The sequence below is a fragment of the Chiloscyllium plagiosum genome, unplaced genomic scaffold (genome assembly GCF_037043375.1).
Source record: "Chiloscyllium plagiosum isolate Xiang-an unplaced genomic scaffold, Cpla_swu_hap1 HiC_scaffold_30, whole genome shotgun sequence".
Lineage (NCBI taxonomy): Eukaryota > Metazoa > Chordata > Chondrichthyes > Orectolobiformes > Hemiscylliidae > Chiloscyllium > Chiloscyllium plagiosum.
In genome coordinates this window covers 58,323,416-58,348,391 of record NW_028270168.1, presented here as the reverse complement: position 1 = coordinate 58,348,391, position 24,976 = coordinate 58,323,416, and the positions used below count along the sequence as shown (strand labels likewise).

The 24,976-nt window shown below is 54.0% G+C and overlaps 1 protein-coding gene across 1 annotated transcript in view; it reads right to left on the bottom strand.

Annotated features, from left to right (window-relative positions):
* The window catches only part of LOC148142209 (cytochrome P450 2J1-like), a 192,196-nt gene that overhangs the window by 27,430 nt on the left and 139,790 nt on the right, over positions 1-24,976 (bottom strand). The window lies entirely within an intron of this gene.

The window sequence follows — 24,976 nt, the reverse complement described above, 5'->3', positions numbered from 1 at the left end:
AAATGACAGTCACACTGGGCCAAACAGCAGTCACACTAGGCCAAACAACAGTACCACTGGGCCAAACAACAGTCATATTGGGCCAAACAACAGCCACACTGGGCCAAACAACAGTCACACTGGGCCAAACAATTGCCACACTGGGCCAAACAACAGTCACACTGGGCCAAACGACAGTCACACTGGGCCAAACAGCAGTCACACTGGGCCAAACAACAGTCTCACTGGGCCAAACGATAGCCACACTGGGCCAAACAACAGCCTCACTGGGCCAAACAATTGCCACACTGGGCCAAACAATTGCCAGAATGGGCCAAACAACAGACACACTGGCCAAACAACAGCCTCACTGGGCCAAACAATTGCCACACTGGGCCAAACAATTGCCAGAATGGGCCAAACAACAGACACACTGGCCAAACAACAGTCTCACTGGGCCAAACGATAGCCACACTGGGCCAAACATCTGTCACACTGGGCCAAACGACAGCCACACTGGGCCAAACAACTGCCTCACTGGGCCAAACGACAGCCACACTGGGCTAAACAACAATCATACTGGACCAAACAACAGTCACACTGGGCCAAACGACAGTCACACTGGGCCAAACAACAGTCAGACTGGGCCAGCCAACAGACACACTGGGCCAAACGACAGTCACACTGGCCCAAACAACAGTCACACTGGTGAGCTGAAAATGTATCACTGGAAAAGCGCAGCTGTGCTTTTCCACCAACACATTTTCAGCTCTGATCTCCAGCATCTGCAGACCTCACTTTCTCCTCAACAGGCACACGGGGCCAAACGACAGCCTCACTGGGCCAAACGACAGCCACAATGGCCAAGCAACAGTCACACTGGGCCAAACAACAGTACCACTGGGCCAAACAACAGACATATTGGGCCAAACGACAGCTACGCTGGGCTAAATGACAGCGACACTGGGCCAAATGACAGTCACACAGGGCCAAACAACAGGCACACTGGGCCAAACAACTGCCTCACTGGGCCAAACGACAGTCACACTGGGCCAAACATTAGTCACACTGGCCCAAACAACAGTCACACTGGTGAGCTGAAAATGTATCGCTGGAAAAACGCAGCAGGTCAGGCAGCATTGGATGCTGCCTGACCTGCTGTGCTTTTCCAGCAACACATTTTCAGCTCTGATCTCCAGCATCTGCAGACCTCACTTTCTCCTCAACAGGCACACGGGGCCAAACGACAGCCTCACTGGGCCAAACGGTAGCCACACTGGGCCAAACAACAGTCACACTGGGCCAAACAATTGCCACACTGGGCCAAACAACAGACACACTGGGCCAAACGACAGTCACACTGGGCCAAACATTAGTCACACTGGCCCAAACAACAGTCACACTGGTGAGCTGAAAATGTGTTGCTGGAAAAGCGCAGCAGGTCAGGCAGCATTGGATGCTGCCTGACCTGCTGCGCTTTTCCAGCAACACATTTTCAGCTCTGATCTCCAGCATCAGCAGACCTCACATTCTCCTCAACAGGCACACGGGGCCAAACGACAGTACCACTGGGCCAAACAAGTCATATTGGGCCAAACGACAGCCACGCTGGGCCAAATGACAGTCACACTGGGCCAAACAGCAGGCACACTGGGCCAAACAACAGCCACACTGGGCCAAACAACAGTACCACTGGGCCAAACAACAGTCATATTGGGCCAAACAACAGCCACGCTGGGCCAAATGACAGTCACACTGGGCCAAACAGCAGTCACACTAGGCCAAACAACAGCCACACTGGGCCAAACAACAGTCACACTGGGCCAAACAATTGCCACACTGGGCCAAACAACAGTCACACTGGGCCAAACGACAGTCACACTGGGCCAGACAGCAGACACACTGGGCCAAACAACAGTCTCACTGGGCCAAACGATAGCCACACTGGGCCAAACAACAGCCTCACTGGGCCAAACAATTGCCACACTGGGCCAAACAATTGCCAGAATGGGCCAAACAACAGACACACTGGCCAAACAACAGTCTCACTGGGCCAAACGATAGCCACACTGGGCCAAACATCTGTCACACTGGGCCAAACGACAGCCACACTGGACCAAACAACAGTCACACTGGGCCAAACGACAGTCACACTGGGCCAAACAACAGTCAGACTGGGCCAGCCAACAGACACACTGGGCCAAACGATAACCACAATGGGCCAAAAAGCAGTCACACTGGCCCAAACATCAGCCACACTGGGCCAAACGACAGTCACACTGGGCCAAACAACAGTCACACTGGGCCAAACAACAGACACACTGGGCAAAACAACAGTCACACTGGGCAAAACAACAGTCACACTGGCCCAAACATCAGCCACACTGGGCCAAACGACAGCCACACTGGGCTAAACAACAGTCACACTGGGCCAAACAACAGCCTGACTGGGCCAAACAACAGTCACACTGGGCCAAACAACAGTCACACTGGGCCAAACAGCAGTCACACTGGGCCAAACAACAGTCACACTGGGCCAAACATTAGTCACACTGGCCCAAACAACAGTCACACTGGTGAGCTGAAAATGTATCACTGGAAAAGCGCAGCTGTGCTTTTCCACCAACACATTTTCAGCTCTGATCTCCAGCATCTGCAGACCTCACTTTCTCCTCAACAGGCACACGGGGCCAAACGACAGTCTCACTGGGCCAAACGACAGCCACAATGGCCAAGCAACAGTCACACTGGGCCAAACAACAGTACCACTGGGCCAAACAACAGACATATTGGGCCAAACGACAGTCACACTGGCCCAAACAACAGTCACACTGGTGAGCTGAAAATGTATCGCGAGAAAAGCGCAGCTGTGCTTTTCCAGCAACACATATTCAGCTCTGATCTCCAGCATCTGCAGACCTCACTTTCTCCTCAACAGGCACACGGGGCCAAACGACAGCCTCACTGGGCCAAACGACAGCCACAATGGCCAAGCAACAGTCACACTGGGCCAAACAACAGTACCACTGGGTCAAACAACACACATATTGGGATAAACGACAGCCACGCTGGGCTAAATGACAGCGACACTGGGCCAAATGACAGTCACACTGGGCCAAACAACAGTCACACTGGGCCAAACAACTGCCTCACTGGGCCAAACGACAGTCACACTGGGCCAAACAACAGTCAGACTGGGCTAACCAACAGACACACTGGACCAAACACAGCCTCACTGGGCCAAACAGCAGTCACACTGGGCCAAACGACAGTCTCACTGGGCCAAACAATCGCCACACTAGGCCAAACGATAGCCACACTGGGCCAAACAATTGCCACACTGGGTCAAACAAAAGTCACGCTGGGCCAAACGATAGCCACACTGCGCCAAACAACAGTCTCACTGGCCCAAACAACAGCCACACTGGGCCAAACAATTGCCACACTGGGCCAAACAACAGTCACACTGGGCCAAACGACAGTCTCATTGGGCCAAATGATAGCCACACTGGGCCAAACAACAGCCTCACTGGGCCAAACAATTGCCACACTGGGCCAAACAACAGTCTCACTGGTCCAAACAATTGCCACACTGGGCCAAACAACAGACACATTGAGCCAAACAATTGCCAGACTGGGCCAAACAACAGTCTCACTGGGCCAAACGATAGCCACACTGTGCCAAACATCAGTCACACTGGGCCAAACAACAGCCTCACTGGGCCAAATGATAGCCACACTGGGCCAAACAACACCCTCACTGGGCCAAACGATAGCGACACAGGGCTAAACGACAGACACACTGGGCCAAACAACAGCCTCACTGGGCCAAACGACAGCCACGCTGGTCGAAACAACGGTCACTCTGGACCAAACACCAGTCACACTGGGCCAAACGACAGTCACACTGAGCCAAACAACAGCCACGCTGGCCTAAACGATAGCCACATTGGGCCAAACAACAGTCACACTGAGACAAACAACAGTCAGACTGGGCCAACCAACAGACACACTGGGCCAAACGATAACCACAATGGGCCAAACAACAGTCACACTGGCCCAAACAACAGCCACACTGGGCCAAACGACAGTCACACTGGGCCAAACAACAGTCACACTGGGCCAAACGACAGTCACACAGGGCTAAACAACAGTCACACTGGGCCAAACAACAGCCTGACCGTGCCAAACAACAGTCACACTGACCCAAACAACAGTCACACTGGGCCAAACGGTAGCCACACTGGGACAAACGACAGCCTCACTGGGCCAAACGACAGCCACAATGGCCAAGCAACAGTCACACTGACCCAAACGACAGTCTCACTAGGCCAAACAACAGTCACACTGACCCAAACAACAGTCACACTGGGCCAAACGGTAGCCACACTGGGACAAACGACAGCCTCACTGGGACAAACGACAGCCTCACTGGGACAAACGACAGCCACAATGGCCAAGCAACAGTCACACTGGGCCAAACACCAGTACCACTGGGCCAAACAACGGTCATATTGGGCCAAACGACAGCCACGCTGGGCTAAATGACAGCGACACTGGGCCAAATGACAGTCACACTGGGTCAAACAACAGTCACACTGGGCCAAACAACAGTCACACTGGGCCAAACGATAGCTACACTGGGCTAAACGACACACACACTGGGCCAAACAACAGCCTCACTGGGCCAAACGAGAGCCACACTGGGCTAAACAACAGTCACACTGGACCAAACACCAATCACACTGGGCCAAACGACAGTCACACTGAGCCAAACAACAGCCACGCTGGCCTAAACGATAGCCACACTGGGCCAAACAACAGTCAGACTGGGCCAACCAACAGACACACTGGGCCAAACGATAACAACAATGGGCCAAACAACTGTCACACTGGCCCAAACAACAACCACACTGGGCCAAACAACAGTCTCACTGGGCCAAACGACAGCCACATTGGGCTAAACAACAGTCACACTGGGCCAAACAACAGTCACACTGACCAAAACAACAGTCACACTGGGCCAAAAGGTAGCCAAACTGGGACAAACGACAGTCACACTGGGCCAAACGGCTGTCACACTGGGCCAAACAACAGTCACACTGGGCCAAACGACAGTCACACTGGGCCAAATGATTGCCACACTGGGCCAAACAACAGTCTCACTGGGCCAAACGACAGCCACATGGGGCTAAACAACAGTCACACTGGGCCAAACAACAGTCACACTGACCCAAACCACAGTCACACTGGGCCAAACGGTAGCCACACTGGGACAAACGACAGCCTCACTGGGCCAAACGACAGCCACAATGGCCAAGCAACAGTCACACTGGGCCAAACAGCAGTACCACTGGGCCAAACAACAGTCATATTGGGCCAAATGACAGCCACGCTGGGCTAAATGACAGCGACACTGGGCCAAATGACAGTCACACTGGGTCAAACAACAGTCATACTGGGCCAAACAACAGTCTCACTGGGCCAAACGACAGCCACATTGGGCTAAACAACAGTCACACTTTGCCAAACAACAGTCACACTGACCAAAACAAGTCACACTGGGCCAAAAGGTAGCCACACTGGGACAAACGACAGTCACACTGGGCCAAACGGCAGTCACACTGGGCCAAACAACAGTCACACTGGGCCAAACGATAGCCACACTGGGCCAAACGACAGTCACACTGGGCCAAATGATAGCCACACTGGGCCAAACAACAGTCTCACTTGGCCAAACGACAGCCACATTGGGCTAAACAACAGTCACACTGGGCCAACCAACAGACACACTGGACCAAACAACAGTCACACTGGGTCAAAAGGTAGCCACACTGGGACAAACGACAGTCACACTGGGCCAAGCAACAGTCACACTGGGCCAAACAACAGTCACACTGGGCCAATCGATAGCCACACTGGGACAAACAACAGTCACACTGGCCCAAACAACAGCCACACTGGGCCAAATAACAGTCACACTGGGCCAAACAACAGTCTCACTGGGCCAAACGATAGCCACACTGGTCCAAACAACAGCCTCACTGGGCCAAACGATAGCCACACTGGGCCAAACAACAGCCTCACATGGCCTAACAATTGCCACACTGGGCCAAACAACAGTCTCACTGGGCCAAACAATTGCCACACTGGGCCAAACGACAGTCTCACTGGGCCAAACGATAGCCTCACTGGGCCAAACAACAGCCTCACTGGGCCAAACGATAGCCACGCTGGGCCAAACAACAGTCTCACTGGGCCAAACAATTGCCAGACTGGGCCAAACAACAGACATATTGAGCCAAACAATTGCCAGACTGGGCCAAACAACAGGCACACTGGGCCAAACAACAGTCACACTGGGCCAAACTATAGCCACACTGAGTCAAACAACAGTCACACTGGGCCAAACGGCAGTCACACTGGGCCAAACAACAGCCACACTGGGCCAGACGACAGTCACACTGGGCCAAACGATAGCCACACTGGGCCAAACAACAGTCACACTGGGCCAAACGGCAGTCACGCTGGGCCAAATGAATCACACTGGGCCAAACGATAGCAACACTGGGTCAAACAACAGTCACACAGGGCCAAACGATAGCCACACTGGGCCAAACAACAGATACACTGGGCCAAACGGCAGTCACACTGGGCCAAACAACAGCCTCACTGGGCCAAACAGCAGTCACACTGGGCCAAACGACAGTCATACTGGGCCAAACAACAGTCACACTGGGCCAAACAACAGTCACACTGGGCCAAACAATTGCCACACTGTGCCAAACAATTGCCACACTGGGCCAAACAACAGTCTCACTGGGCCAAACAACAGCCTCACTTGTCCAAACAACAGTCACACAGAGCCAAGCAAGAGACACACTGGGCCAAACAACAGTCACACTGGGCCTAACGAGAGTCACACTGGGCCAAACAATAGTCACACTGAACCAAACACAGCCACACTGGGCCAAACAGCAGTCACACTGGGCCAAGCAACAGTCACACTGGGCCAAACAACAGTCACACTGGGCCAATCGATAGCCACACTGGGCCAAACAACAGTCACGCTGGGCCTAACAACAGTCACACTGGGCCAAACGACAGTCTCACTGGGCCAAACGATAGCCACACTGGTACAAACAACAGCCTCACTGGCCCAAACGATAGCCACACTGGGCCAAACAACAGCCTCACTGGGCCTAACAATTGCCACACTGGGCCAAACAACAGCCTCACTGGACCAAACAATTGCCAGACTGGGTCAAACAACAGGCATATTGAGCCAAACAATTGCCACACTGGGCCAAACAACAGGCACACTGGGCCAAACAACAGTCACACTGGGCCAAACGGCAGTCACACTGGGCCAAACAACAGCCACACTGGGCCAGACGACAGTCACACTGGGCCAAACGATAGCCACACTGGGCCAAACAACAGTCACACTGGGCCAAACGACAGTCATACTGGGCCAAACAACAGTCACACTGGGCCAAACAACAGTCACACTAGGCCAAACAACAGCCTCACTGGTCCAAACAACAGTCACACAGAGCCAAGCAAGAGACACACTGGGCCAAACAACAGTCACACTGGGCCTAACGAGAGTCACACTGGGCCAAACAACAGTCACACTGAACCAAACACAGCCACACTGGGCCAAACAGCAGTCACACTGGGCCAAGCAACAGTCACACTGGGCCAAACAACAGTCACACTGGGCCAATCGATAGCCACACTGGGCCAAACAACAGTCACACTGGCCCAAACGACAGTCTCACTGGGCCAAACGATAGCCACACTGGTCCAAACAACAGCCTCACTGGGCCAAACGATAGCCACACTGGGCCAAACAACAGTCTCACTGGGCCAAACAATTGCCACACTGGGCGAAACGATAGCCTCACTGGGCCAAACGATACCCTCACTGGGGCAAACAACAGTCTCACTGGGCCAAACAATTGCCACACTGGGCCAAACGACAGTCTCACTGGGCCAAACGATAGCCACACTGGGCCAAACAACAGCCTCACTGGGCCAAACGATAGCCACACTGGGTCAAACAACAGTCTCACTGGGCCAAACAATTGCCAGACTGGGCCAAACAACAGACACATTGAGCCAAACAATTGCCAGACTGGGCCAAACAACAGGCACACTGGGCCAAACAACAGTCTCACTGGGCCAAACAATAGCCACACTGTGCCAAACATCAGTCACACTGGGCCAAACAACAGCCTCACTGGGCCAAATGATAGCCACACTGGGCCAAACAACACCCTCACTGGGCCAAACGATAGCGACACTGGGCCAAACGACAGACACACTGGGCCAAACAACAGCCTCACTGGGCCAAACGACAGCCACGCTGGGCTAAACGACAGTCACACTGGACCAAACACCAGTCACATTGGGCCAAACGACAGTCACACTGAGCCAAACAACAGCCACACTGGGCCAAACAACAGTCACACTGGGCCAAACGATAGCCACACTGTGCCAAACATCAGTCACACTGGGCCAAACAACAGCCTCACTGGGCCACATGATAGCCACACTGGGCCAAACAACACCCTCACTGGGCCAAACGATAGCGACACTGGGCCAAACGACAGACACACTGGGCCAAACAACAGCCTCACTGGGCCAAACGACAGCCACTCTGGGCTAAACGACAGTCACACTGGACCAAACACCAGTCACACTGGGCCAAACGACAGTCACACTGAGCCAAACAACAGCCACACTGGGCCAAACAACAGTCACACTGGGCCAAACAACAGTCACACTGGGCCAACCACCAGGCACACTGGGCTAAACGATAACCACAATGGGCCAAACAACAGTCACACTGGGCCAATCGATAGCCACACTGGGCCAAACAACAGTAACGCTGGGCCTAACAACAGTCACACTGGGCCAAAAGACAGTCTCACTGGGCCAAACGATAGCCACACTGGTCCAAACAACAGCCTCATTGGGCCAAACGATAGCCACACTGGTCCAAACAACAGCCTCACTGGGCCTAACAATTGCCACGCTGGGCCAAACAACAGCCTCACTGGGCCAAACAATTGCCACACTGGGCCAAACAACAGTCTCACTGGGCCAAACAATTGCCACACTGGGCCAAACGATAGCGTCACTGGGCCAAACAACAGTCACACTGGGCCAAACGGCAGTCACACTGGGCCAAACAACAGCCACACTGGGCCAGACGACAGTCACACTGGGCCAACCAACAGACACACTGGGCCAAACAACAGTCACACTGGGCCAAACAACAGTCACACTGGGCCAAACAACAGCCTCACTGGTCCAAACAACAGTCACACATAGCCAAGCAAGAGACACACTGGGCCAAACAACAGTCACACTGGGCCTAACGAGAGTCACACTGGGCCATACAACAGTCACACTGAACCAAACACAGCCACACTGGGCCAAACAGCAGTCACACTGGGCCAAGCAACAGTCACACTGGGCCAAACAACAGTCACACTGGGCCAATCGACAGCGACACTGGGCCAAACAACAGTCACACTGGCCCAAACGACAGTCTCACTGGGCCAAACGATAGCCACACTGGTCCAAACAACAGCCTCACTGGGCGAAACGATAGCCACACTGGGCCCAACAACAGTCTCACTGGGCCAAACAATTGCCACACTGGGCCAAACGATAGCCTCACTGGGCCAAACAATACCCTCACTGGGGCAAACAACAGTCTCACTGGGCCAAACAATTGCCACACTGGGCCAAATGACAGTCTCACTGGGCCAAACGATAGCCACACTGGGCCAAACAACAGCCTCACTGGGCCAAACGATAGCCACACTGGGTCAAACAACAGTCTCACTGGGCCAAACAATTGCCAGACTGGGCCAAACAACAGACACATTGAGCCAAACAACTGCCAGACTGGGCCAAACAACAGGCACACTGGGCCAAACAACAGTCTCACTGGGCCAAACGATAGCCACACTGTGCCAAACACCAGTCACACTGGGCCAAACAACAGTCTCACTGGGCCAAATGATAGCCACACTGTGCCAAACAACACCCTCACTGGGCCAAACGATAGCGACACTGGGCCAAACGACAGTCACACTGGGCCAAACAACAGCCTCACTGGGCCAAATGATAGCCACACTGGGCCAAACAACACCCTCACTGGGCCAAACGATAGCGACACTGGGCCAAACGACAGACACACTGGGCCAAACAACAGCCTCACTGGGCCAAACGACAGCCACGCTGGGCTAAACGACAGTCACACTGGACCAAACACCAGTCACATTGGGCCAAACGACAGTCACACTGAGCCAAACAACAGCCACACTGGGCCAAACAACAGTCACACTGGGCCAAACGATAGCCACACTGTGCCAAACATCAGTCACACTGGGCCAAACAACAGCCTCACTGGGCCAAATGATAGCCACACTGGGCCAAACAACACCCTCACTGGGCCAAACGATAGCGACACTGGGCCAAACGACAGACACACTGGGCCAAACAACAGCCTCACTGGGCCAAACGACAGCCACTCTGGGCTAAACGACAGTCACACTGGACCAAACACCAGTCACACTGGTCCAAACGACAGTCACACTGAGCCAAACAACAGCCACACTGGGCAAAACAACAGTCACACTGGGCCAAACAACAGTCACACTGGGCCAACCACCAGACACACTGGGCTAAACGATAACCACAATGGGCCAAACAACAGTCACACTGGGCCAATCGATAGCCACACTGGGCCAAACAACAGTAACGCTGGGCCTAACAACAGTCACACTGGGCCAAAAGACAGTCTCACTGGGCCAAACGATAGCCACACTGGTCCAAACAACAGCCTCATTGGGCCAAACGATAGCCACACTGGTCCAAACAACAGCCTCACTGGGCCTAACAATTGCCACACTGGGCCAAACAACAGCCTCACTGGGCCAAACAATTGCCACACTGGGCCAAACAACAGTCTCACTGGGCCAAACAATTGCCACACTGGGCCAAACGATAGCGTCACTGGGCCAAACAACAGTCACACTGGGCCAAACGGCAGTCACACTGGGCCAAACAACAGCCACACTGGGCCAGACGACAGTCACACTGGGCCAACCAACAGACACACTGGGCCAAACAACAGTCACACTGGGCCAAACAACAGTCACACTGGGCCAAACAACAGCCTCACTGGTCCAAACAACAGTCACACATAGCCAAGCAAGAGACACACTGGGCCAAACAACAGTCACACTGGGCCTAACGAGAGTCACACTGGGCCATACAACAGTCACACTGAACCAAACACAGCCACACTGGGCCAAACAGCAGTCACACTGGGCCAAGCAACAGTCACACTGGGCCAAACAACAGTCACACTGGGCCAATCGATAGCGACACTGGGCCAAACAACAGTCACACTGGCCCAAACGACAGTCTCACTGGGCCAAACGATAGCCACACTGGTCCAAACAACAGCCTCACTGGGCCAAACGATACCCTCACTGGGCCCAACAACAGTCTCACTGGGCCAAACAATTGCCACACTGGGCCAAACGATAGCCTCACTGGGCCAAACGATACCCTCACTGGGGCAAACAACAGTCTCACTGGGCCAAACAATTGCCACACTGGGCCAAATGACAGTCTCACTGGGCCAAACGATAGCCACACTGGGCCAAACAACAGCCTCACTGGGCCAAACGATAGCCACACTGGGTCAAACAACAGTCTCACTGGGCCAAACAATTGCCAGACTGGGCCAAACAACAGACACATTGAGCCAAACAACTGCCAGACTGGGCCAAACAACAGGCACACTGGGCCAAACAACAGTCTCACTGGGCCAAACGATAGCCACACTGTGCCAAACACCAGTCACACTGGGCCAAACAACAGCCTCACTGGGCCAAATGATAGCCTCACTGGGCCAAACAACACCCTCACTGGGCCAAACGATAGCGACACTGGGCCAAACGACAGACACACTGGGCCAAACAACAGCCTCACTGGGCCAAACGATAGCGACACTGGGCCAAACGACAGACACACTGGGCCAAACAACAGCCTCACTGGGCCAAACGACAGCCACGCTGGGCTAAACGACAGTCACACTGGACCAAACACCAGTCACATTGGGCCAAACGACAGTCACACTGAGCCAAACAACAGCCACACTGGGCCAAACAACAGTCACACTGGGCCAAACGATAGCCACACTGTGCCAAACATCAGTCACACTGGGCCAAACAACAGCCTCACTGGGCCAAATGATAGCCACACTGGGCCAAACAACACCCTCACTGGGCCAAACGATAGCGACACTGGGCCAAACGACAGACACACTGGGCCAAACAACAGCCTCACTGGGCCAAACGACAGCCACTCTGGGCTAAACGACAGTCACACTGGACCAAACACCAGTCACACTGGGCCAAACGACAGTCACACTGAGCAAAACAACAGCCACACTGGGCCAAACAACAGTCACACTGGGCCAAACAACAGTCACACTGGGCCAAACGGCAGTCACACTGGGCCAAACAACAGCCACACTGGGCCAGACGACAGTCACACTGGGCCAACCAACAGACACACTGGGCCAAACAACAGTCACACTGGGCCAAACAACAGTCACACTGGGCCAAACAACAGCCTCACTGGTCCAAACAACAGTCACACATAGCCAAGCAAGAGACACACTGGGCCAAACAACAGTCACACTGGGCCTAACGAGAGTCACACTGGGCCATACAACAGTCACACTGAACCAAACACAGCCACACTGGGCCAAACAGCAGTCACACTGGGCCAAGCAACAGTCACACTGGGCCAAACAACAGTCACACTGGGCCAATCGATAGCGACACTGGGCCAAACAAAAGTCACACTGGCCCAAACGATAGCCACACTGTGCCAAACATCAGTCACACTGGGCCAAACAACAGCCTCACTGGGCCAAATGATAGCCACACTGGGCCAAACAACACCCTCACTGGGCCAAACGATAGCGACACTGGGCCAAACGACAGACACACTGGGCCAAACAACAGCCTCACTGGGCCAAACGACAGCCACTCTGGGCTAAACGACAGTCACACTGGACCAAACACCAGTCACACTGGGCCAAACGACAGTCACACTGAGCCAAACAACAGCCACACTGGGCCAAACAACAGTCACACTGGGCCAAACAACAGTCACACTGGGCCAACCACCAGGCACACTGGGCTAAACGATAACCACAATGGGCCAAACAACAGTCACACTGGCCCAAACGATAGCCACACTGTGCCAAACATCAGTCACACTGGGCCAAACAACAGCCTCACTGGGCCAAATGATAGCCACACTGGGCCAAACAACACCCTCACTGGGCCAAACGATAGCGACACTGGGCCAAACGACAGACACACTGGGCCAAACAACAGCCTCACTGGGCCAAACGACAGCCACTCTGGGCTAAACGACAGTCACACTGGACCAAACACCAGTCACACTGGGCCAAACGACAGTCACACTGAGCCAAACAACAGCCTCATTGGGCCAAACGATAGCCACACTGGTCCAAACAACAGCCTCACTGGGCCTAACAATTGCCACGCTGGGCCAAACAACAGCCTCACTGGGCCAAACAATTGCCACACTGGGCCAAACAACAGTCTCACTGGGCCAAACAATTGCCACACTGGGCCAAACGATAGCGTCACTGGGCCAAACAACAGTCACACTGGGCCAAACGGCAGTCACACTGGGCCAAACAACAGCCACACTGGGCCAGACGACAGTCACACTGGGCCAACCAACAGACACACTGGGCCAAACAACAGTCACACTGGGCCAAACAACAGTCACACTGGGCCAAACAACAGCCTCACTGGTCCAAACAACAGTCACACATAGCCAAGCAAGAGACACACTGGGCCAAACAACAGTCACACTGGGCCTAACGAGAGTCACACTGGGCCATACAACAGTCACACTGAACCAAACACAGCCACACTGGGCCAAACAGCAGTCACACTGGGCCAAGCAACAGTCACACTGGGCCAAACAACAGTCACACTGGGCCAATCGACAGCGACACTGGGCCAAACAACAGTCACACTGGCCCAAACGACAGTCTCACTGGGCCAAACGATAGCCACACTGGTCCAAACAACAGCCTCACTGGGCGAAACGATAGCCACACTGGGCCCAACAACAGTCTCACTGGGCCAAACAATTGCCACACTGGGCCAAACGATAGCCTCACTGGGCCAAACGATACCCTCACTGGGGCAAACAACAGTCTCACTGGGCCAAACAATTGCCACACTGGGCCAAATGACAGTCTCACTGGGCCAAACGATAGCCACACTGGGCCAAACAACAGCCTCACTGGGCCAAACGATAGCCACACTGGGTCAAACAACAGTCTCACTGGGCCAAACAATTGCCAGACTGGGCCAAACAACAGACACATTGAGCCAAACAACTGCCAGACTGGGCCAAACAACAGGCACACTGGGCCAAACAACAGTCTCACTGGGCCAAACGATAGCCACACTGTGCCAAACACCAGTCACACTGGGCCAAACAACAGTCTCACTGGGCCAAATGATAGCCACACTGTGCCAAACAACACCCTCACTGGGCCAAACGATAGCGACACTGGGCCAAACGACAGTCACACTGGGCCAAACAACAGCCTCACTGGGCCAAATGATAGCCACACTGGGCCAAACAACACCCTCACTGGGCCAAACGATAGCGACACTGGGCCAAACGACAGACACACTGGGCCAAACAACAGCCTCACTGGGCCAAACGACAGCCACGCTGGGCTAAACGACAGTCACACTGGACCAAACACCAGTCACATTGGGCCAAACGACAGTCACACTGAGCCAAACAACAGCCACACTGGGCCAAACAACAGTCACACTGGGCCAAACGATAGCCACACTGTGCCAAACATCAGTCACACTGGGCCAAACAACAGCCTCACTGGGCCAAATGATAGCCACACTGGGCCAAACAACACCCTCACTGGGCCAAACGATAGCGACACTGGGCCAAACGACAGACACACTGGGCCAAACAACAGCCTCACTGGGCCAAACGACAGCCACTCTGGGCTAAACGACAGTCACACTGGACCAAACACCAGTCACACTGGGCCAAACGACAGTCACACTGAGCCAAACAACAGCCACACTGGGCCAAACAACAGTCACACTGGGCCAAACAACAGTCACACTGGGCCAACCACCAGACACACTGGGCTAAACGATAACCACAATGGGCCAAACAACAGTCACACTGGGCCAATCGATAGCCACACTGGGCCAAACAACAGTAACGCTGGGCCTAACAACAGTCACACTGGGCCAAAAGACAGTCTCACTGGGCCAAACGATAGCCACACTGGTCCAAACAACAGCCTCATTGGGCCAAACGATAGCCACACTGGTCCAAACAACAGCCTCACTGGGCCTAACAATTGCCACACTGGGCCAAACAACAGCCTCACTGGGCCAAACAATTGCCACACTGGGCCAAACAACAGTCTCACTGGGCCAAACGATACCCTCACTGGTCCAAACAACAGCCTCATTGGGCCAAACGATAGCCACACTGGTCCAAACAACAGCCTCACTGGGCCAAACAATTGCCACACTGGGCCAAAAGACAGTCTCACTGGGCCAAACGATAGCCACACTGGTCCAAACAACAGCCTCATTGGGCCAAACGATAGCCACACTGGTCCAAACAACAGCCTCACTGGGCCTAACAATTGCCACACTGGGCCAAACAACAGCCACACTGGGCCAAACAATTGCCACACTGGGCCAAACGATAGCGTCACTGGGCCAAACAACAGTCACACTGGGCCAAACGGCAGTCACACTGGGCCAAACAACAGCCACACTGGGCCAGACGACAGTCACACTGGGCCAACCAACAGACACACTGGGCCAAACAACAGTCACACTGGGCCAAACAACAGTCACACTGGGCCAAACAACAGCCTCACTGGTCCAAACAACAGTCACACATAGCCAAGCAAGAGACACACTGGGCCAAACAACAGTCACACTGGGCCTAACGAGAGTCACACTGGGCCATACAACAGTCACACTGAACCAAACACAGCCACACTGGGCCAAACAGCAGTCACACTGGGCCAAGCAACAGTCACACTGGGCCAAACAACAGTCACACTGGGCCAATCGATAGCGACACTGGGCCAAACAACAGTCACACTGGCCCAAACGACAGTCTCACTGGGCCAAACGATAGCCACACTGGTCCAAACAACAGCCTCACTGGGCGAAACGATAGCCACACTGGGCCCAACAACAGTCTCACTGGGCCAAACGATACCCTCACTGGGGCAAACAACAGTCTCACTGGGCCAAACAACAGTCACACTGGGCCAAACAACAGTCACACTGGGCCAAACAACAGCCTCACTGGTCCAAACAACAGTCACACATAGCCAAGCAAGAGACACACTGGGCCAAACAACAGTCACACTGGGCCTAACGAGAGTCACACTGGGCCATACAACAGTCACACTGAACCAAACACAGCCACACTGGGCCAAACAACTGCCAGACTGGGCCAAACAACAGTCTCACTGGGCCAAACGATAGCCACACTGTGCCAAACACCAGTCACACTGGGCCAAACAACAGCCTCACTGGGCCAAATGATAGCCACACTGGGCCAAACAACACCCTCACTGGGCCAAACGATAGCGACACTGGGCCAAACGACAGACACACTGGGCCAGACAACAGACTCACTGGGCCAAACGACAGCCACGCTGGGCTAAACGACAGTCACACTGGACCAAACACCAGTCACACTGGGCCAAACGACAGTCACACTGAGCCAAACAACAGCCACACTGGGCCAAACAACAGTCACACTGGGCCAAACAACAGTCACACTGGGCCAACCACCAGACACACTGGGCTAAACGATAACCACAATGGGCCAAACAACAGTCACACTGGGCCAATCGATAGCCACACTGGGCCAAACAACAGTAACGCTGGGCCTAACAACAGTCACACTGGGCCAAAAGACAGTCTCACTGGGCCAAACGATAGCCACACTGGTCCAAACAACAGCCTCACTGGGCCAAACGATAGCCACACTGGTCCAAACGACAGCCTCACTGGGCCTAACAATTGCCACACTGGGCCAAACAACAGCCTCACTGGGCCAAACAATTGCCACACTGGGCCAAACAACAGTCTCACTGGGCCAAACAATTGCCACACTGGGCCAAACGATAGCGTCACTGGGCCAAACAACAGTCACACTGGGCCAAACGGCAGTCACACTGGGCCAAACAACAGCCACACTGGGCCAGACGACAGTCACACTGGGCCAACCAACAGACACACTGGGCCAAACAACAGTCACACTGGGCCAAACAACAGTCACACTGGGCCAAACAACAGCCTCACTGGTCCAAACAACAGTCACACATAGCCAAGCAAGAGACACACTGGGCCAAACAACAGTCACACTGGGCCTAACGAGAGTCACACTGGGCCATACAACAGTCACACTGAACCAAACACAGACACACTGGACCAAATAACAGTTAACACTGGGTCAAAAGGTAGCCACACTGGGACAAACGACAGTCACACTGGGCCAAGCAACAGTCACACTGGGCCAAACAACAGTCACACTGGGCCAATCGATAGCCACACTGAGACAAACAACAGTCACACTGGCCCAAACAACAGCCACACTGGGCCAAATAACAGTCACACTGGGCCAAACGACAGTCTCACTGGGCCAAACGATAGCCACACTGGTCCAAACAACAGCCTCACTGGGCCAAACGATAGTCACACTGGTCCAAACAACAGTCTCACTGGGCCAAACGATAGCCACACTGGTCCAAACAACAGCCACACTGGGCCAAACAACAGCCTCACTGGGCCAAACAATTGCCACACTGGGCCAAACAACAGTCTCACTGGGCCAAACAATTGCCACACTGGGGCAAACGATAGCCACACTGGGCCAAACAGCCTCACTGGGCCAAACGATAGCCACACTGGGTCAAACAACAGTCTCACTGGGCCAAACAATTGCCAGACTGGGCCAAACAACAGGCACACTGGGCCAAACGGCAGTCACACTGGGCCAAACAACAGCCACACTGGGCCAGACGACAGTCACACTGGGCCAACCAACAGACACACTGGGCCAAACAACAGTCACACTGGGCCAAACAACAGTCACACTGGGCCAAACAACAGCCTCACTGGTCCAAACAACAGTCACACATAGCCAAGCAAGAGACACACTGGGCCAAACAACAGTCACACTGGGCCTAACGAGAGTCACACTGGGCCAAACAACAGTCACACTGAACCAAACACAGCCACACTGGGCCAAACAGCAGTCACACTGGGCCAAGCAACAGTCACACTGGGCCAAACGATAGCCACACTGGGTCAAACAACAGTCTCACTGGGCCAAACAATTGCCAGACTGGGCCAAACAACAGACATATTGAGCCAAACAATTGCCAGACTGGGCCAAACAACAGGCACACTGGGCCAAACAACAGTCACACTGGGCCAAACGATAGCCACACTGAGCCAAACAACAGTCACACTGGGCCAAACGGCAGTCACACTGGGCCAAACAACAGCCACACTGGGCCAAACAACTGTCACACTGGACCGAACACAGCCACACTGGGCCAAACAGCAGTCACACTGGGCCAAGCAACAGTCACACTGGGCCAAACAACAGTCACACTGGCTCAAACAACAGCCACACTGGCCCAAACAACAGTCACACTGGCTCAAACAACAGCCACACTGGGCCAAACAACAGTCACACTGGGCCAAACGACAGTCTCACTGGGCCAAACAATTGCCACACTGGGCCAAACAACAGTCTCACTGTACCAAACAATTGCCACACTGGGCCAAACGATAGCCTCACTGGGGCAAACGATAGCCACACTGGGCCAAACAGCCTCACTGGGCCAAACGATAGCCACACTGGGTCAAACAACAGTCTCACTGGGCCAAACAATTGCCAGACTGGGCCAAACAACAGGCACACTGGGCCAAACGGCAGTCACACTGGGCCAAACAACAGCCACACTGGGCCAGACGACAGTCACACTGGGCCAACCAACAGACACACTGGGCCAAACAACAGTCACACTGGGCCAAACAACAGTCACACTGGGCCAAACAACAGCCTCACTGGTCCAAACAACAGTCACACATAGCCAAGCAAGAGACACACTGGGCCAAACAACAGTCACACTGGGCCTAACGAGAGTCACACTGGGCCAAACAACAGTCACACTGAACCAAACACAGCCACACTGGGCCAAACAGCAGTCACACTGGGCCAAGCAACAGTCACACTGGGCCAAACAACAGTCACACTGGGCCAATCGATAGCGACACTGGGCCAAACAACAGTCACACTGGCCCAAACGACAGTCTCACTGGGCCAAACGATAGCCACACTGGTCCAAACAACAGCCTCACTGGGTGAAACGATAGCCACACTGGGCCCAACAACAGTCTCACTGGGCCAAACAATTGCCACACTGGGCCAAACGATAGCCTCACTGGGCCAAACGATACCCTCACTGGGGCAAACAACAGTCTCACTGGGCCAAACAATTGCCACACTGGGCCAAATGACAGTCTCACTGGGCCAAACGATAGCCACACTGGGCCAAACAACAGCCTCACTGGGCCAAACGATAGCCACACTGGGTCAAACAACAGTCTCACTGGGCCAAACAATTGCCAGACTGGGCCAAACAACAGACACATTGAGCCAAACAATTGCCAGACTGGGCCAAACAACAGGCACACTGGGCCAAACAACAGTCTCACTGGGCCAAACGATAGCCACACTGTGCCAAACATCAGTCACACTGGGCCAAACAACAGCCTCACTGGGCCAAATGATAGCCACACTGGGCCAAACAACACCCTCACTGGGCCAAACGATAGCGACACTGGGCCAAACGACAGACACACTGGGCCAAACAACAGCCTCACTGGGCCAAACGACAGCCACGCTGGGCTAAACGACAGTCACACTGGACCAAACACCAGTCACACTGGGCCAAACGACAGTCACACTGAGCCAAACAACAGCCACACTGGGCCAAACAACAGTCACACTGGGCCAAACGATAGCCACACTGTGCCAAACATCAGTCACACTGGGCCAAACAACAGCCTCACTGGGCCAAATGATAGCCACACTGGGCCAAACAACACCCTCACTGGGCCAAACGATAGCGACACTGGGCCAAACGACAGACACACTGGGCCAAACAACAGCCTCACTGGGCCAAACGACAGCCACGCTGGGCTAAACGACAGTCACACTGGACCAAACACCAGTCACACTGGGCCAAACGACAGTCACACTGAGCCAAACAACAGCCACACTGGGCCAAACAACAGTCACACTGGGCCAAACAACAGTCACACTGGGCCAACCAACAGACACACTGGGCCAAACGATAACCACAATGGGCCAAACAACAGTCACACAGGCCCAAATAACAGCCTCACTGGCCCAAACAACAGTCACACAGTGCCAAGCAACAGACACACTGGGCCAAACAACAGTCACACTGGGCCTAACGAGAGCCACACTGGGCCAAACAACTGTCACACTGGACCAAACACAGCCACACTGGGCCAAACAGTAGTCACACTGGGCCAAGCAACAGTCACACTGGGCCAAACAACAGTCACACTGGCTCAAACAACAGCCTCACTGGGCCAAATGATAGCCACACTGGTCCAAACAACAGCCTCACTGGCCCAAACGATAGCAACACTGGGCCAAACAACAGCCTCACTGGGCCTAACAATTGCCACACTGGGCCAAACAACAGTCTCACTGGGCCAAACAATTGCCACACTGGGCCAAACGATAGCCTCACTGGGCCAAACAGCAGTCACACTGGGCCAGACGACAGTCACACTGGGCCAAACGATAGCCACACTGGGCCAAACAACAGTCACACTGGGCCAAACAACAGACACACTGGGCCAAACAACAGCCTCACTGGTCCAAACAATAGTCACACAGAGCCAAGCAAGAGACACACTGGGCCAAACAACAGTCACACTGGGCCAAACAACAGTCACACTGGGCCAAACAACAGCCTCACTGGTCCAAACAATAGTCACACTGGGCCAAACAACAGCCTCACTGGTCCAAACAATAGTCACACAGAGCCAAGCAAGAGACACACTGGGCCAAACAACAGTCACACTGGGCCTAACGAGAGTCACACTGGGCCAAACAACAGTCACACTGAACCAAACACAGCCACACTGGGCCAAACAGCAGTCACACTGGGCCAAGCAACAGTCACACTGGGCCAAACAACAGTCACACTGGGCCAATCGATAGCCACACTGGGCCAAACAACAGTCACACTGGCCCAAACAACAGCCACACTGGGCCAAACAATTGCCACACTGGGGAAACAACAGTCACACTGGGCCAAACGACAGTCTCACTGGGCCAAACGATACCCACAATGGGCCAAACAACAGCCTCACTGGGCCAAACAATTGCCACACTGGGCCAAACAACAGCCTCAGTGGGCCAAACAATTGCCACACTAGGCCAAACGATAGCCTCACTGGGGCAAACAACAGTCTCACTGGGCCAAACAATTGCCACACTGGGCCAAACGACAGTCTCACTGGGCCAAACGATAGCCACACTGGGCCAAACAACAGCCTCACTGGGCCAAACGATAGCCACACTGGGTCAAACAACAGTCTCACTGGGCCAAACAATTGCCAGACTGGGCCAAACAACAGACACATTGAGCCAAACAATTGCCAGATTGGGCCAAACAACAGGCACACTGTGCCAAACATCAGTCACACTGGGCCAAACAACAGCCTCACTGGGCAAAATGATAGCCACACTGGGCCAAACAATACCCTCACTTGGCCAAACGATAGCGACACTGGGCCAAACGACAGACACACTGGGCCAAACAACAGCCTCACTGGGCCAAACGACAGCCACGCTGGGCTAAACGACAGTCACACTGGACCAAACACCAGTCACACTGGGCCAAACGACAGTCACACTGAGCCAAACAACAGCCACACTGGGCCAAACAACAGTCACACTGGGCCAAACAACAGTCACACTGGGCCAACCAACAGACACACTGGGCCAAACGATAACCACAATGGGCCAAACAACAGTCACACAGGCCCAAACAACAGCCTCACTGGTCCAAACAACAGTCACACAGTGCCAGGCAACAGACACACTGGGCCAAACAACAGTCACACTGGGCCTAACGAGAGCCACACTGGGCCAAACAACAGTCACACTGGGCCTAACGAGAGCCACACTGGGCCAAACAACTGTCACACTGGACCAAACACAGCCACACTGGGCCAAACATCAGTCACACTGGGCCAAACAACAGTCACACTGGGCCAAACAACAGACACACTGGGCCAAACAACAGCCACACTGGGCCAAACAACAGTCACACTGGGCGAAACAACAGTCACACTGGGCCAATCGATAGCCACACTGTGCCAAACAACAGTCACACTGGCCCAAACAACAGCCACACTGGGCCAAACAATTGCCACACTGGGGAAACAACAGTCACATTGGGCCAAACGACAGTCTCACTGGGCCAAACGATAGCCACAATGGTCCAAACAACAGCCTCACTGGGCCAAACGATAGCCACAATGGGCCAAACAACAGCCTCACTGGGCCAAACAATTGCCACACTGGGCCAAACAACAGTCTCACTGGGCCAAACAATTGCCACACTGGGCCAAACGATAGCCTCACTGGGGCAAACGATAGCCACACTGGGCCAAACAGCCTCACTGGGCCAAACGATAGCCACACTGGGTCAAACAACAGTCTCACTGGGCCAAACAATTGCCAGACTGGGCCAAACAACAGGCACACTGTGCCAAACATCAGTCACACTGGGCCAAACAACAGCCTCACTGGGCAAAATGATAGCCACACTGGGCCAAACAACACCCTCACTGGGCCAAACGATAGCGACACTGGGCCAAACGACAGACACACTGGGCCAAACAACAGCCTCACTGGGCCAAACGACAGCCACACTGGGCTAAACGACAGTCACACTGGACCAAACACCAGTCACACTGGGCCAAACGACAGTCACACTGAGCCAAACAACAGCCACACTGGGCCAAACAACAGTCACACTGGGCCAAACAACAGTCACACTGGGCCAACCAACAGACACACTGGGCCAAACGATAACCACAATGGGCCAAACAACAGTCACACAGACCCAAACAACAGCCTCACTGGTCCAAACAACAGTCACACAGTGCCAGGCAACAGACACACTGGGCCAAACAACAGTCACACTGGGCCTAACGAGAGCCACACTGGGCCAAACAACAGTCACACTGGGCCTAACGAGAGCCACACTGGGCCAAACAACTGTCACACTGGACCAAACACAGCCACACTGGGCCAAACATCAGTCACACTGGGCCAAACAACAGTCACACTGGGCCAAACGATAGACACACTGGGCCAAACAACAGCCACACTGAGCCAAACAACAGTCACACTGGGCCAAACGACAGTCTCACTGGGCCAAACGATAGCCACACTGGTCCAAACAACAGCCTCACTGGGCCAAACGATAGCCACAATGGGCCAAACAACAGCCTCACTGGGCCAAACAATTGCCACACTGGGCCAAACAACAGTCTCACTGGGCCAAACAATTGCCACACTGGGCCAAATGATAGCCTCACTGGGCCAAACGATAGCCACAATGGTCCAAACAACAGCCTCACTGGGCCAAACGATAGCCACAATGGGCCAAACAACAGCCTCACTGGGCCAAACGACAGACACACTGGGCCAAACAACAGCCTCACTGGGCCAAACGACAGCCACGCTGGGCTAAACGACAGTCACACTGGACCAAACACCAGTCACACTGGGCCAAACGACAGTCACACTGAGCCAAACAACAGCCACACTGGGCCAAACAACAGTCACACTGGGCCAAACAACAGTCACACTGGGCCAACCACCAGACACACTGGGCCAAACGATAACCACAATGGGCCAAACAACAGTCACACTGGGCCAATCGATAGCCACACTGGGCCAAACAACAGTCACGCTGGGCCTAACAACAGTCACACTGGTCCAAAAGACAGTCTCACTGGGCCAAACGATAGCCACACTGGTCCAAACAACAGCCTCACTGGGCCAAACGATAGCCACACTGGGCCAAACAACAGCCTCACTGGGCCAAACAATTGCCACACTGGGCCAAACAACAGTCTCACTGGGCCAAACAATTGCCACACTGGGCCAAACGATAGCGTCACTGGGCCAAACAACAGTCACACTGGGCCAAACGGCAGTCACACTGGGCCAAACAACAGCCACACTGGGCCAGACGACAGTCACACTGGGCCAACCAACAGACACACTGGGCCAGACGACAGTCACACTGGGCCAACCAACAGACACACTGGGCCAAACAACAGTCACACTGGGCCAAACGACAGTCTCACTGGGCCAAACGATAGCCACACTGGTCCAAACAACAGCCTCACTGGGCCAAACGATAGCCACAATGGGCCAAACAACAGCCTCACTGGGCCAAACAATTGCCACACTGGGCCAAACAACAGTCTCACTGGGCCAAACAATTGCCACACTGGGCCAAACGATAGCCTCACTGGGCCAAACGATAGCCACAATGGTCCAAACAACAGCCTCACTGGGCCAAACAATAGCCACAATGGGCCAAACAACAGCCTCACTGGGCCAAACGACAGACACACTGGGCCAAACAACAGCCTCACTGGGCCAAACGACAGCCACGCTGGGCTAAACGACAGTCACACTGGACCAAACACCAGTCACACTGGGCCAAACGACAGTC